The sequence below is a fragment of the Thermobia domestica genome, chromosome 6 (genome assembly GCF_964235325.1).
Source record: "Thermobia domestica chromosome 6, izTheDome1.hap1.1, whole genome shotgun sequence".
Lineage (NCBI taxonomy): Eukaryota > Metazoa > Arthropoda > Insecta > Zygentoma > Lepismatidae > Thermobia > Thermobia domestica.
The window spans coordinates 245,749,322-245,764,067 of NC_137459.1; the positions used below are offsets into that span (position 1 = coordinate 245,749,322).

General features: G+C 38.3%; 1 protein-coding gene across 7 annotated transcripts in view; it reads left to right on the forward strand.

Moving 5' to 3' along the window:
• LOC145688458 (uncharacterized) overlaps positions 1-14,746 on the forward strand; it is a 150,045-nt gene that overhangs the window by 17,084 nt on the left and 118,215 nt on the right. For all 7 annotated transcript variants that reach the window (XR_014131912.1, XM_081762715.1, XM_081762718.1 and 4 more), the window contains exon 2: positions 9,826-9,937. The gene's annotated coding sequence lies outside the window, so the exon portion shown is untranslated. The remainder of the gene's footprint in view (positions 1-9,825; positions 9,938-14,746) is intronic.

Consider the following 14,746-nt stretch of genomic DNA (forward strand, 5'->3'; position numbering starts at 1 on the left):
AATAATTAGTTTTTGGAGCAGGAGTCACAAAAGTTAGCAACGGCTCCTAAATCGAGCTTTCGTCTTTTTTACGGAATAAGCACATCATACTGAGTTAAGTGATAGTTTGGGTTTGGCTACACTATACGTAGTTCTCGAGATATGAAGCATACAAGAAAATGTTTGATTGAATGAAATATATATATATATATATATATATATATTTGGTCTAGGAATTAATTCGTGCGGGTGGACAAGAGATGGCGCAACGAACGGAGCGTCCCACAGTTCCGTGTATCCACACATGTGTTGCAAACCCCTGTCATCGCGTATCGTTCGTAGTATAGGGCAGTGGATTAAAGCGTCAACAACACCAGTTTGTAGTTAAGTGAACATGGCGCAATTTGTGCCTGATAAAGTGTTTTTGCGGGGTGTCCTGCTGCATTACTTTAACATGCAGAAAAGTGCGACTGAAAGTCATCGTATTTTGGTGGAAGTGTATGGTGACCATGCTCTAGCTGAGCGAACGTGTCAGAAGTGGTTTGCACGGTTTAGAAGTGGTGATTTCGGCTTGGCAGACCAAGAGCGAGCTGGACAGCCAAAAAAATTTCAAGACGAAGAATTGACAGTATCGCTCGAGCAGGATTCGTGTCAAACGCAGGAACAACTTGCAGCAGCATTAGGCGTTGATCAAACAACAGTCTCCAAACGCTTGAAAGCCATGGGAATGATTCAAAAGATGTCACATTGGGTTCCACATGAATTGAAAGACAGAGACGTTGAAAGACGAAAAACCATTTGCGAATTGCTGCTTCAACGACAGAGCAGAAAGGGGTTTCTGCATCGAATTATTACGGGTGATGAGAAGTGGATCCATTACGAGAACCTTAAACGAAAAAAGCCCTGGGTGAAACCAGTTGAACCAGGTCCATCACAACCAAAACGAGATATTCACTGTGCAAAGGTTATGCTGTGCATATGGTGGGATATGAAAGGTGTGGTGTACTATGAGCTGCTGCAACCGGGTGAAACTATGAATGGAGAACGTTATCGACGACAATTAATGCGTTTGAAGCAAGCTCTGGCCAGAACACGACCAGAATGGGAGAACGGACATGTTAAACGTATTGTTCAACATGATAACGCTCGCCCACATGTCGCAAAACCGGTCAAAACCTATTTAGAAAATGTCGGATGGGAAGTTTTACCCCACCCGCCGTATTCACCAGATGTTGCTCCTTCGGACTACTACTTGTTCGATTGCATGAACAACGATTTGATTGGACAGCGGTTTACTTCTTCAGAAGATATCAAAACATGGGTCTCTGACTGGATCGCTTCCAAGGATGAGGACTTCTTTCGCCACGGAATCCGTACATTGCCTGACAGATGGGCGAAAGTGGTGGCTAGCGATGGACAATATTTTTCTTAAGGTATTTATGTATTTTGTGTTTGTACTACAGCTTCAATGTGTGCGTACCAACCGCACGAATTAATTCCTAGACCAAATATATATATATATATATATATATATATATATATATATTTTTTTTTTTTTTTTTTTTTTTTTTTGATCAGGGGCCATAAAATTTTTGAACGGCCGTTAATCGAGCTTTCACATTTTTTACGGAATAAGCACATCATACTGAGCAAATTATTAGTTTTGGTTTGGGTGCATTATATGTAGTTCTCAAAATATGGGGCGTACAAGAAAATGTGTGATTGAAGGAAATATATTGAATTTTGTGGATCAGGGACCACAAAATCTTTGAACGACCTCTAAATCGACTTTTCGTATTTTTTGCGAAATAAGCATATCATACTGAGTAAATTGTTAGTTTTAGTTTGGCTACACTATATGTAGTTCTCAAAATATGGGGCGTGTAAGAAAGTGTTTGATTGAAGGAAATATGTTGAATTTTGTGGATTAGGTATCAAAATTTTTGAATCGTCCCTGAATCGAGTTTTCGTATTTTTTACGGAATAAGCACATCATACTTAGTTAATTCATGGTTTGGGTTTGGCTACACTATATGTAGTTCTCGAGATATAAGGCCTACAAGAAAATGTTTGCCTGAAATATATTGGATCTTTTGATCCAAAAAGAGCCTACATGATGAAGACGGCATTTTGGTAGGAAGTAGAAAGATTAGATGCATAAGATTTGCAGACGATATAGCGTTTGTTGCAGAATCTGGAAAGAAAACCAATACGATGTTAGAAAACCGGATAAAGGGCTTTGAAGAATATGAGATGAAAATAAATGTTAGGAAGACAAAAGCCATGGTGATTGGAACGAAGCAGCCTGTGTCAAATATAAAAGTGGAAGGAGAGCAAATAGAACAAGTGAATAGTTTTCGATATCTGGGTAGTATTATTAGTAATGACATGAAGTGCGAACGTGAAATAAAAGCAAGTATTGGAATAGCGAAAGAAGCCTTTAGGAGGAAGAAGTCTGTTTTGTGGGACCTTGAATAAAGAGTTGAGAAAAAGACTCATAAAATGCTTCGTGTGGAATGTTGTACTGTATGGGGCGGAAACATGGTCATTACGTAAAAGTGATGAAAAACTACTGGAAGCCTTCGAAATGTGGGTGTGGAGAAGAATAGAAAGAATTAGTTGGGTCGAGCGGAAAACGAATGAGAGGGTGTTAGAAATGGTGGGGGAGAAAAGAACACTTTTAGATATTGTTAAGAAGAGGAAGAAAAACTGGTTGGGACATTGCCTAAGAAGAAATTGTATCATGAAGGACGTTCTAGAGGGTATGGTGGCAGAAAAGAGAGGGAGGGAGCGAAGGAGATTACAATTAATGGATTATATAAAAACAGAAAGATCATACGTGAAAACGAAGAGGTTAGCGGAGGACCGTGGAACATGGAAGCTTCTCAGCTGTGGCAAGTGACCTGCCAATAAAGGCAGAATACCTATGATGATGAATGACAAAAAACGAGTATTTCCATGTCCCAGTAGTTTCGCGTATTCTACACCAGCAAAACTGCAAAAATCTTCAAGTTCTTCTACGCAAACTGTGTAAACTGGACAAAAAAAAAAAAAAAAAAAAACCGCTTTAACTACAAAACTTTCAATATCATAAGGAAGACTATTAACACCTGTTAGCAAACAATTATGTACGTATGTGCTTCACAGCCTAGGCCAAAAATATACTTATCCAGCTTTGATTGAAACGTTTGACACACATTATTTTTGCATTATTTCTCACACTGGAGTTCAGAATTTTTCACCTGGCAGAGATGCGAATTCCAATATTTTAGTATTAACCCTTTTAAATTTTGGGGTTTTTAAGGTATTTTGTAGACTTTTACTCAATCAGCAATTGCGTCAAGACTTTTTTTTTGGAGGATCATGGTTCATACCTTGTTTTTTCCGGAATGAAGCAAGGTTTCCAACTGTACCAGTCAAATTTCCGTATTATGTACCTAAGGCATGGAAACTTCGCCCAAAATGGGGAAAAAGGGATTTTTAAAAAGAGTCCGCGAACTTCTCCCCTGATGTATACGACACGGACATGCGAATGCTACCCCCCCAAAAAAAACTTTGCTTCATTCCGAACAAAACGAGGTATAAACCATGATCCTGGGGTAAGCAGTCTTGGTGCTAAAACTCGTTTACTATTTTTCCCGACCCATTTCTTCCTAAAAACAACTAACCTATTGTTATTGAAGAAACTCTAGCATCAAGTCTCTTTGTCGTAGGATCATGATTCATACTTCGTTGTGTTCATAATGAAGCAATGTTTCCAACTGTACCACTCAAATGCCCCGTATTATGTATGAGAAGAGGAAAACTCCCGCTCAAAATGGGAAAAAGGGATATATTCAGGGGAAATACATTTTGGGACGGAATTCGTTCCCCAGATACATGCTAGCGCCACGGAAGTGATACAGTTTGAAACGTTGCTCCATTATGAACAAAGTGAGGTACAAACCATGATCCTACAATGAATACTCTTGACGCTAGAGCTTATTGAATAACAATACAGTAGTAATTATTACCCAAGAATGGGGAGGGAAATTTAGTAAATCAGCTCTAGCACCAAAACTATTCTAGGACCTAATTTTGTTTGTAATGAAGCAATGTTTCCAACCGCACTACTTTCATGTTCCTATCATGTACCTGAGGAGAGAAATTCCCGCCCAAATGTGTAAAGAAGTGGCGGAAAATTCAAATTTTCAAAAATTCCCTCTTCGGGAATTTATTCCCTCAGGTACATGACTGTGCCACAGAAGTGGTGCTGTTGGAAACACTGCTTCATTACGAACAAAATGAGGTATAAACCATCCTACGACAAATAGGGATGACACTGTAGCTTCTTTACTAAACACATTAACTAAAATATGTAATAGGGGGAAAATACAGATTTTTTTTTAAAAAAAAATCCCCATTTACCGTAGGGTCATGGTTCGTACCTTCTCTTGTTCGGAATGATACTAGGTTCTAAACGGTAACACTCACATGTCCTGATCATGACCTGAGGGGAGAAATTCCCGAAAAGGGAAAAATCCTGAAAAATCTCCTTTTTTCCACTTTGGGCGAGATTTTTCCGTTTGTGCTACATAATAGAAAAATTTCAGTGGTACAGTTGGAAACATTGCTTCTCTACAAACACAACGAGGTACGAACTATGATCCTAGGATAAATAGGGATGTGTCAGGATTTTTTAAAAAATCTAAAATTTACCCTTTTCCTTTTTCCTTCGTCCATGTTTGTGACGTCACTGCCCCCAGGCATCGCACGCGTGACTGCAAAATGCCCATGAAACATGTTCTTTGATGCTTCCCCGCTTGAATGAATGTTAAAAAAAAAAAAAAAACGGTGTGAAAAGCTTTACTGGAGATTTATAAAGCAAATTCCGAAAGTCGACGCCATAACTAACTCTATGGCTTATGGAACCCACAGGTTCAATGTAGGGATGGCCACAAAGTTCCGGTTCCGGCGGAACCGGTTCCGCGAGGAACCGGTTCTCGGAGATCCGGTTTTCAGAATCGGTTCTGGAACCGGTTCCGGACCTGGATCCGAAAACCCGGTTCCAGAACCGGATCTTAGGAACCGGTTCCAGACCTGGATCCGAAAACCCGGTTCCAGAACCGGATCTTAAGAACCGGTTCCAGATCTGGATCTGAAAACCCGGTTCCAGAACCGGATCTTAGGAACCGGTTCCAGATCTGGACCTGAAAACCCGGTTCCATAACCGGATCTTAGGGACCGGTTCCAGACCTGGATCCGAAAGCCTCCAAAGACCCGTAAAGGAGGCACAAAGTTCACCTTCAAAAATAATGCAAAGAGGACCATGCGCTTGTGCCTTCCCCGCCCAGACCCGCTTGTGCCCCCAGAAAAAAAAAATTGGTCCACCAGTGGGTGTTTAGCCAAATGAGTTGGCCAGTTTGCCTGTTTAGCCAATGAGTTTACCAGTTACCCAGTTTATTTTGCCAAATGAGACAAGCTGCCGCCGTCTGGGAGCCTGCCTGTCGCTTCCACCATTTCATCTAGCATACTGTTCACAGCTTGCCAGCAGCTCGCGTTTAGGTAGGGATGGTAACAAAGTTTCGGTTCCAGCGGAACCGGTTCTGTTTTCAGAACCGGTTCCAGACCTGGATCCGAAGAACCGGTTCTAGACATGGATCCGAAGAACCAGTTCCAGACCTGGATCCGAAGAACCGGTTCCAGACCTGGATCCGAAAAACCGGTTCCGGAACCGGATCTTCTAGAACCGGATCCGTTCAGACCCGAAAACCGGTTCCACCAAGAACCGGTTCTGGCCATCCCTAGTTCAATGCCGCGTTCACAAAAGCTCTCCACTGACTTCTGTCCTTAGCCAACGGGATCCAATTTCTACTTTGTATTCCTATCTCTGCGAGATCCATCTTAATATTGTCCTCCCACCTGCGCCTAGGTCTTCGTAATGGTCGTTTTCCGATTGGTCTTCTAGTTAAGACTTTGAAAGCGTTTCTACTTTCTTCCATCCTAGCTACATGACCTGCCCACCTAAACCTCCTTGACTTGATGCCCCTAACAATGTTTGGTAAACCGTATAAACTATGTAGTTCCTCGTTATGAAGTTTCCGCCATTCCGAATATTCGTCTCAGGATCTTGTTCTCAAATACTTTCAGTCTATGTTCTTTCAGAGTAAGCGACCATGTTTCACAACCATATAGAACAACATGCATGATTATCGTTTTATATATTTTAAGCTTCAAATTCCTCGACAGAATTCGCGACAACAAGAGATTTTGAACTGATTAATAACATGAATTCCCTGCTTTTAGCTGACATTTACTTTCTTCGTGAATATGATTTTCCTCTGTTAATATTGATCTTAGATATTTGAAAGTATCCACTTTATCAAAAGTATTATTTAATATTTTAACGCATCCATAACTTGCTGTATTACGGTCCCGACGCACTTCCATGTATTTAGTTTTCTCTGCATTTACTTCTAAACCCATGTCCTTGCAAGCGTTTAATAAGATCTCTGCATTTCTTTCTATTGTTCTCCTGTCATCCCCTATTAAATTTACATCATCAGCATATTCCATAACCTGGTGAATACCGTTCAACTCTAGGCCCTGGTTGCTATGCTTCATTTTCCTTACAGCGTATTCCAGAACAAAGTTGAATAATAATGGCGACAACGCATCTCCTTGTTTCAGGCCATTTTCGACGTGAAAACTCGTGTACAAAAATTTTCCTACCCGGACTTTACTTTAGAATTCATTTAAACATATCTTAATTAACCTAATTAGTTTTCTCGGTATTCCAAGTTCTGTAAGAACGTTGTATAATGTTTCTCTCCTAACCGAGACGTAAGCCTTTCTAAAATCAATAAATAGATGATGTACCGGGGTATTTTATTCCCGCATCTTTTCGAGTATTTGGCGAATGGTAAATATTTGGTCGATTTCGTCTAAAACACTGATAATCTCCAACAATTTCATCTGCGTATGGGGTCAATCTTGCTAATAGAATATTTGAAAGGATTTTATAGGATGTTGACAGAAAAGAAATGCCTCGATAATTATTACAGCGAGTTTTGTCGCCTTTCTTGTGAATTGGAGCAATGATTGATTCTTTCCACTCTTGTGACAATTCTTCCTTGTTCCAGATAGGGAGAATGAGTTTGTATATCTTGTTCCACAATTTTTCGCCTCAAGCTAAAATTAACTCAGCCGGAATTTTGTCTACACCCGGAGATTTGTTTCTTTTCGGTTTCTATTTCTATTCGGTTAGGTTCTGGAATATACGGTTCTGCGGTGTGTATCTCCTTTTCTCCACGCATGTTAGTTTTTGGCTGCGTGTTCAGCAAATCGTCAAAGAAATCTTTCCATCTATTTAAGATGCTATCCGTATCAGTGAGAACTGTTCCGTCAGCTTTCTTTAATATATAAGCACGAGGTTGATAGCCTTTCTTAAGTCGACGCCATAGTCGATATAAAAGCCATAAAGTGTAAAAGGGTTAATACCACTCTTAGGAAGGAAAAATCTTACTAACACGAGGAACAGTTTTTCAGATTTGTTAGAAGCGTCAATACTTAGAGAAACACTTCAGCAGGATTTCAGATCATTGTGAACATTTTCCAAAGATAACGGCGCTAATGCATTGCACACCATTGCTTTACTTTTTGTGCGAGCAGCAGAATATTTCGGTTCGTAAAGCTTTTTTATTAGCTTTGATGTACAATCTCTTGATCGGAAACTGTGCCCATGTTTGACAGTATAAAACGCAGAAACGCCTTCGCTAGCAAGAACTTTCTCGTCTTGTGCTTTTACCAAAAAAACTCGACGCTGATGGTGCTCCATCTTACTTTTTTCAGCATTTTTACGCTTTTTCGACTGTGTATGTTGCCTAATGTCACTTCTCCCACCGTGTGAGACAGAAAAACGCACACCACATGTCTGACACACAACACGGGATTTGCGTCTTTTGTACTTAAGTGAAAATGCAGGAATTTAAGTTCTTGTTGCAGATTGTCATTGAAGCTACATGTGCGTTTCTTTGACATAGTTAAGGATCACTAATTTTAAAATATCCGCGTGTTACCCTTCGTCTACACGTCTGGAAACAAAAATACACGATTCCTGTTACTCCTTAAATCCCACAACAGACTGCTCGGGGCGCATACGATCCTCAGAAGAGAAAACCCTTCTGTAAAGACAACAAACACCTCCGTTTTACTGACATTTGCAGTGTTGCTAACACCCAACCAACACCCTCACCCACCAAGTGTCAAGCTGCGAGTATCTCTCGCCATGCCCATAAGAAATTTGGCATTAAAAAAATTCGCGTTTAAATTTCCTTTACCTACATACAATTTACTTATAATGACTATATTTTTAGAGATGTAAGATTGAATATGAAAATTGGCTATAAAATGAATAGAAATGAAAAGAATGTGGTTAGGATTGCTACTGATGCTGAATTAATAACCCTAGACTTTTAGGCCTACCTTTGTTCTTATCAGTGCCCTGATATCAGAACTTCTCTCTCTCTCTCTCTCTCTCTCTCTCTCTCTTTGTTACAGGGCGGGATCAAGAAATTCGATACTTTATGAAAAAGGAAAGACACGGTGAAGTTTGTTCAACAAACAAAATTGCTAAAACCTCTGCTGCCTTTCGACTGCGAACTATAGATCATGTTTTCTGTAGGGAATTTCAGTTCAGTTCTTGCCTCTTTGTTATTATTAATTATTAATATCCTTACATATCTTTAGAAGGAGTAAAGGTTACTTCTTGCGTTTGTTACTTACTTCTATCACTGGCATGAAACGGGACAAATACTACTTTTTTCCATCTACTGACGGGACGGTCGGGACACGCCCTAAAATGGGACTGTCCCGGTCAAAACAGGACGTATGGTCGCCCTACCTAAAAGGACCGTTCGTTCTCGAATAATGTCTTAACGGTCTTATTAGAAAGAAAAAATCCCCAGTATTTGGTACAAATTTGGTAACATTTCCTTGTATGTTTTTCATTCTGTTCTTACTTTTCGTAGGTTTCTTTCTTACCCGTATTTTGAATACCTCCAGTAGTTGTTCGCTCTCTCGCAATGGTCGTGTTTATATCCTTTATAATGTACTTCTTTTGTTACTCAATACTTAATGACGCACAAAATATTTATTGAAGATTTCTTTCGGTATTCCTATCCGTGCTTTCATTTCAGTTTTCACTAATAATATACAACCCAAAAGCAATCACCTGCTAATTCTTTTCTCCTATTTCTATAGTTGACACATTTTCCTTCGTTCCAATCACCATTGCTTTCATGTGTTGAGAAATATGCCTTAAAAGGCGAGTGAACATGTTTTCTGCTACCAGATTTAATTGGTTGAGGTAGAGTAACTCTGTGAACTGTGAATTGAAGAATTAAAAACGTCTTTTGATTACTGTCGGAATAAATTTTGGAAGGAAATTTTACACACACACACACACACCAAAAAGGAGGTTACTTTCTGATTTAATGTTTTAATGGAAGAGAACTGAAGGTAAAGACTTCCACTTCAATTGGATTACAAAGTATATTCCATAGATGAAGGAAAGGTAATAAATAAATTAAATGTTCACTGCAATTCAGACAGTAATTATAACGCTCTTACTGTAAATCCTAACAGTTCATCAAATTGTAACATTATTCAAATATATATATATATTTCCCTGTGAACTTAATGCCACGAAAATTTACCAATAAAATTGAAAAAATGGTAGATGATGAAATATGATTACCGTTGTTCATTACCTCTTAATGCTGTGTGTATAAACCCCATTTATTTTCTTTAATTTTTACTCAATGTGATTATACTTTAAGTGCTCTAAAACTTATTACTACATTTCAGGTCCTCCTTGTCTCTGGAGCAACAGTAGCTTATTTTTCATCTTGTAAGACATGTCCGCAATTGATCTTGATGTCGAGGAAAGGGGGTGTGTATTTGACTTCAACGTACAATGGTAAGAATAAGTTACTATCAAGTTTACATTAAAAGCTAAAGTTTTGAATACTTATTGTAGGTCAGACCTGTCTCACTTGAGTTTATTTTAGAATTCTGTTAGTTACCTTTTGGAGTATAATACGTAGATTTAGTCATCGTACTGTTAAGTTATCTTTGTACAGATGTTTGAGAGAATACGTTTAATGTAAAATGCGAGTAATTTGTTCTTCTTTTTTTTTTTCTTTTTCAAAGAGGAAAATATGATTATAAAAGTATCGAATGGCATGGGCTAGATTATTGAAACTTTTGCATGTTTAGTTTTACCAGATTGGGATTTGTTAACCTGACCTAGTTCTTGATTTTTTTTTTAATTTTACTTTACAAATTATTGCAATCTCATTCCAGTTTAAAAACTTATGTTTTAAAAAATTTAAGGAAAATGATACGTTTCACATAACGAAGTAATATTTGTAATTTCTGACTAGTCGTACCTTGTCTCAAGAAACTCGCTATTGCCCGGACAGCCCCTTGACACGAATGAAGCCTGGATTCATGTGATCAAATCTGGAATCTGCAGTTCACCCGAAATAACTAGAAGGACCATCGTGCCAGTCAACATGGAATTAGTGACATGATATTAACAATGGAACGTGTATGCATTGCTGTCTCTTTTGAATTTCTGCCTTGCAATGAGCTCTTTCCAGTCTTCGTGGGCATATGTACGTTTCTGATTGGAATTCAACGTCACTTGGTCCATTGCAGCCTTCATCTAGTCATAGTACGCCACGCGCGCTGATAGCCATCTCGCCAATATCATTCATCTGATCAATGCATTCAGCATAATAGTTGTATCAGATACGGTGTATTCATCGAACTGTGAGCTAGTAGGGCGAAAAACATACAAGTCCTTACTGTGTCTGGCATTGAGTGCCCTAGTTCACAAACACAACAATCGCTGAATGTTCCATTAGCCATGAGTATATATTGAAAGCTTAAGTGAAACAAAATTAATATTTTATTTAAACTTGCGTGTTTTTCCATGTAGGGTAAAGGAGATTATGATGAAATTTAATGATTACTGATTGACGGGATGATGTGGAAGCAAAAAGAATATGCTGAGAAGTCTCAGAAAAATAGTACTTGGCCATTATAAAGCCTACAAAGCACACACTCATTTGTTTGTACTTTAAAAAGGCTGATGAGTTAAATTTATGCTGCTGCATAGAGACTCAAAACACCATATGTAGTGTAAGATATTGTAAGATAAGAAGATGACACTCTTTCATTCTCTCTGGTCGTTGTTTCTCATCCTCGTGGTATAGACAGTAGAAATTGTACCAAAACAACGTCAGATTTTTCTGACATATAGCCGTTTTTTTAACCTTCAAAAGTACTTACACTTAACGTTTGGAAGAATTAATATAGCCACTTGTCATTTAAGAGACTTGTATCTATAGGTACATGTTGAGTTGTGCAATTCAAAGATGTTTTAGTGTAGTCTTTATCATTATTTTTAGTACAGGGCTTATATAAAGGTTACATTACATTATTTAGTTATATACTTACGTCTACCCTTACCTGTTACCACCCACAATACTTCTCATCTCTTTCTCTTCCTGCGTTCTATTCCTCATGTCTTCGATATTGAGTGCAAGTGAGATTTTTTGACACAAACACGCCCCCAAAACCTGTTTAAGCTCCCTGCTCCCTCTAAGCGTATGGAATTTCCGAAACTTTGTCTTATTTACAGCCTGTGGTGCAAGGAGAACATTTATGGAAAATTTCAAGGTTCTGTGTCTGATAGTTTCGGAGATCTGGCGAGCGGCACAAAATCATTCAATCTTCTCATCCTCTCTTAGGATACATATTTCACTAAACCCCGTTTTATCTACAGCTTAGGGTGCAAGGGAAACATCCCAACAAGATTTCAAGGTTCTACGCTTAATAGCTTCTGAGATCTGTTGCTGGGTGAATCAGTCAGTGGATTTACTCTGAATTGAAACTTTTGCGAGTGATTCTACATCAAAAGAACTGGCACTTATTCCTGCCGCTGATAAATCAGGGATATATGTGTGGCAAGTTATGCATTATGCCTATAGCCAAGTCCTTCCAAACTAATATGCAACACACATAAATTGGCTTACTTTCCTACCAAGGGAAGAAAGCGGGTGACAGATCAAGTCAGGAGAGAGAAATTTTCGCCATGTACAATAAGTATTGTTTAAAATCTAAATTTCCTACTTCACTGTGTGCACTTGCTACGAAGTTCCACAGGTAGCGCGTTTGTTTGGAACCCACCGGAAACAAATGATACCTGAAAGCACATCATATTTGACTTTTTTTTTTTTTTTTTTTTTTTTTTTTGAGACCATAACGTATTACAGAAATGAACAACTAAAGAAAATTTTGATAATTAACTGTTTAGTAGCGAGAAACGACACATAAGCTAGAAGGAGGGTAACTTACTTTTAATTTGATTTTTCCTTTAGAGAAAGTCTATGAGAAACAAAAAAGACGAAAAATCTGTACTCCGTTTGCTTTTAAACAAAGAGTTGGTGTTTTTTCTTATACTTGATCTATCAGCTGAAGTATTTAAAATCTTTTCGTGTGAAGTATTTAGCATGTAATTGTTTTTAAAACCACTTTTCTATTACTTTTTTTTTTAGGCATCATAGTCTTTAAAGTTCATTCACTATATCTATATCTTACATTGTCAGTAATTATACCTTTCTCTCACGCCGTGCAAATAATTTTGATCTTGCCACCCAAAGGCAAAGTGAGATTTTAAAGAGTTGTGTTAGCCTGCGTTTTTCAATTTTTCGTCGAACCACATATGCACTCAGTGCTGTCAAATTTAACATATTTCCTTACAGTGCTATCATTTTATGCATTTGTTTTTATTTGTGATCTTAATTGTTTGATTCTTTTAAATTTGATGCTTCCCTACGTCTTCGGTCTCAAATTGTTGTAGCTACATATTTCTATTAAGATGATGATCGTCTTTCATGAAGTGACCCGGAATAATTTGCTCGCCTCTCTCCTTTCCTTGTATACATTTCCATAATTCGTAATTAATCAGAGCAAAGAATTTGCTACCTGTTAACTCGATGCCTGAAACACCTAGCTTCGGTTTGAAACTATGAAAGTAAAAGATTGGTGGACAGAAATAAATTCTTCCCATAGAAAAGCAAAATCGTTTGCACTCATAGTCTTTCTTTATTTCAAAGAATTAGATAACACTGCTCACAAGAAAACAACGGTAATACTGAAGATATGCAGTCTTCAGCGTACACGGCCGTATTTCGTAAATTTAGTCAGTATACATTGAACTATATAAAAATATTAGGTATATGCCACGCCGTATACTCTCTTTTATCTTGTGATCTTGTGCCGTCCATTACATCTCTCTCTCTCTTTGTCATACCTTTCTGTTACAACCTATATATATATAGGTTGTAACAGAAAGGTACGACAAAATTTCAGGGATAGATTCCTTATGGGTAGACAAGCAAAAAAAGTTCATATAACCTTACGTCGGGAAATGCATAGTTACAGAGCTACGATCATTGAGCCGCCTGACGGTGTGAAATAGTCACATTTTGATCGCCCCTCAGTGTGACTCAATTTAAACCTCAATAACGCAGCCCTTAATTAAACTAGGAAGATAATTTTGGTATCAATATGGTTCTGAAGGACGAAGCTTTCCGCCGATATGCATTTTATGTATGTAAAGGTACCACGGCGGACGGGGCAGTGTAAAGTACGTCCTGTTTCGGTTTTTTTTTTTTTTTTTTTCATTTCATTGGAATTTTGAGGATGGCATTCTTTTTCCCTTGGGGTAAACTCATAAAAATTGATATGTGAAGCAATGAAGTAATCCACTATATGGTAATACTCTGTATGTGTACTTGTTGCGTAGAAGTCTTATATGGAGCCGCCCTGAAAATAGATGTAATTTACGTCAGAAACTGAGACTCAAGAATTGGGGAACTTTGCCCTCCCCTCCTCCCCCATATAAGCAACAAGCACACATACAGGGTATTACCATATAGTGGACTACATCATTGCTTCATATACCAATTTTTATGAGTGTACTCCAAAGGGGGGAGGAATGCCATTATCAAAATCCTAATGCAAAAAACGAAAGAAAACACGTACTTTACCCTCCGTCCGCCTTGGTAAGCCTCACTTACATAAAATGCATATCTGCGGAAAGCTTCGTCCTTCAGGAACACATTGATATCAAAATTATCATCCTAGCTTAATTAGGGACTGTGTTATTGAGGTTTAAATTGAGTCACATTGAGGGGCGACCAAAATGTGACTATTTCACACCGTCAGGCGGCTCATTGGACGTAACTCTGTAACGAAGCATTTCCCGGCATATGGTCATATGAACTTTTTTTGCTTGTCTACCCATAAGGAAAACCCTTGAAATTTTTCCGTACCTTTTTGTTACACTCTGTATATTAGGATGTCCCTTATATAAGGTAATTTCGTGTTCCGATACGCACACCCGCGAAATGCTTTCTATGTGACTGTAAACACGCATTAGTGAAATAGCAGCTCCCTACGAGAACGTTAACCCGTGCCGACTTGACAAAGTCATGAAATGACGTTTCCACATTTTAATATAATTTAGAATTTCCAACCGTGATAACAGAGAAACTAAAAGAAACAGAGAAACGAAACTCTGCATGAAGCAGCTAGAGGGAGGAAAATACCGGCCCGTGTATCACCAGATGAACAGTGTTGCCAACCCAAGAGAAAATTATGTTTTTGTAAATCGAATGACTTAAATTGGATATGATCATTGGAAGCAACAATA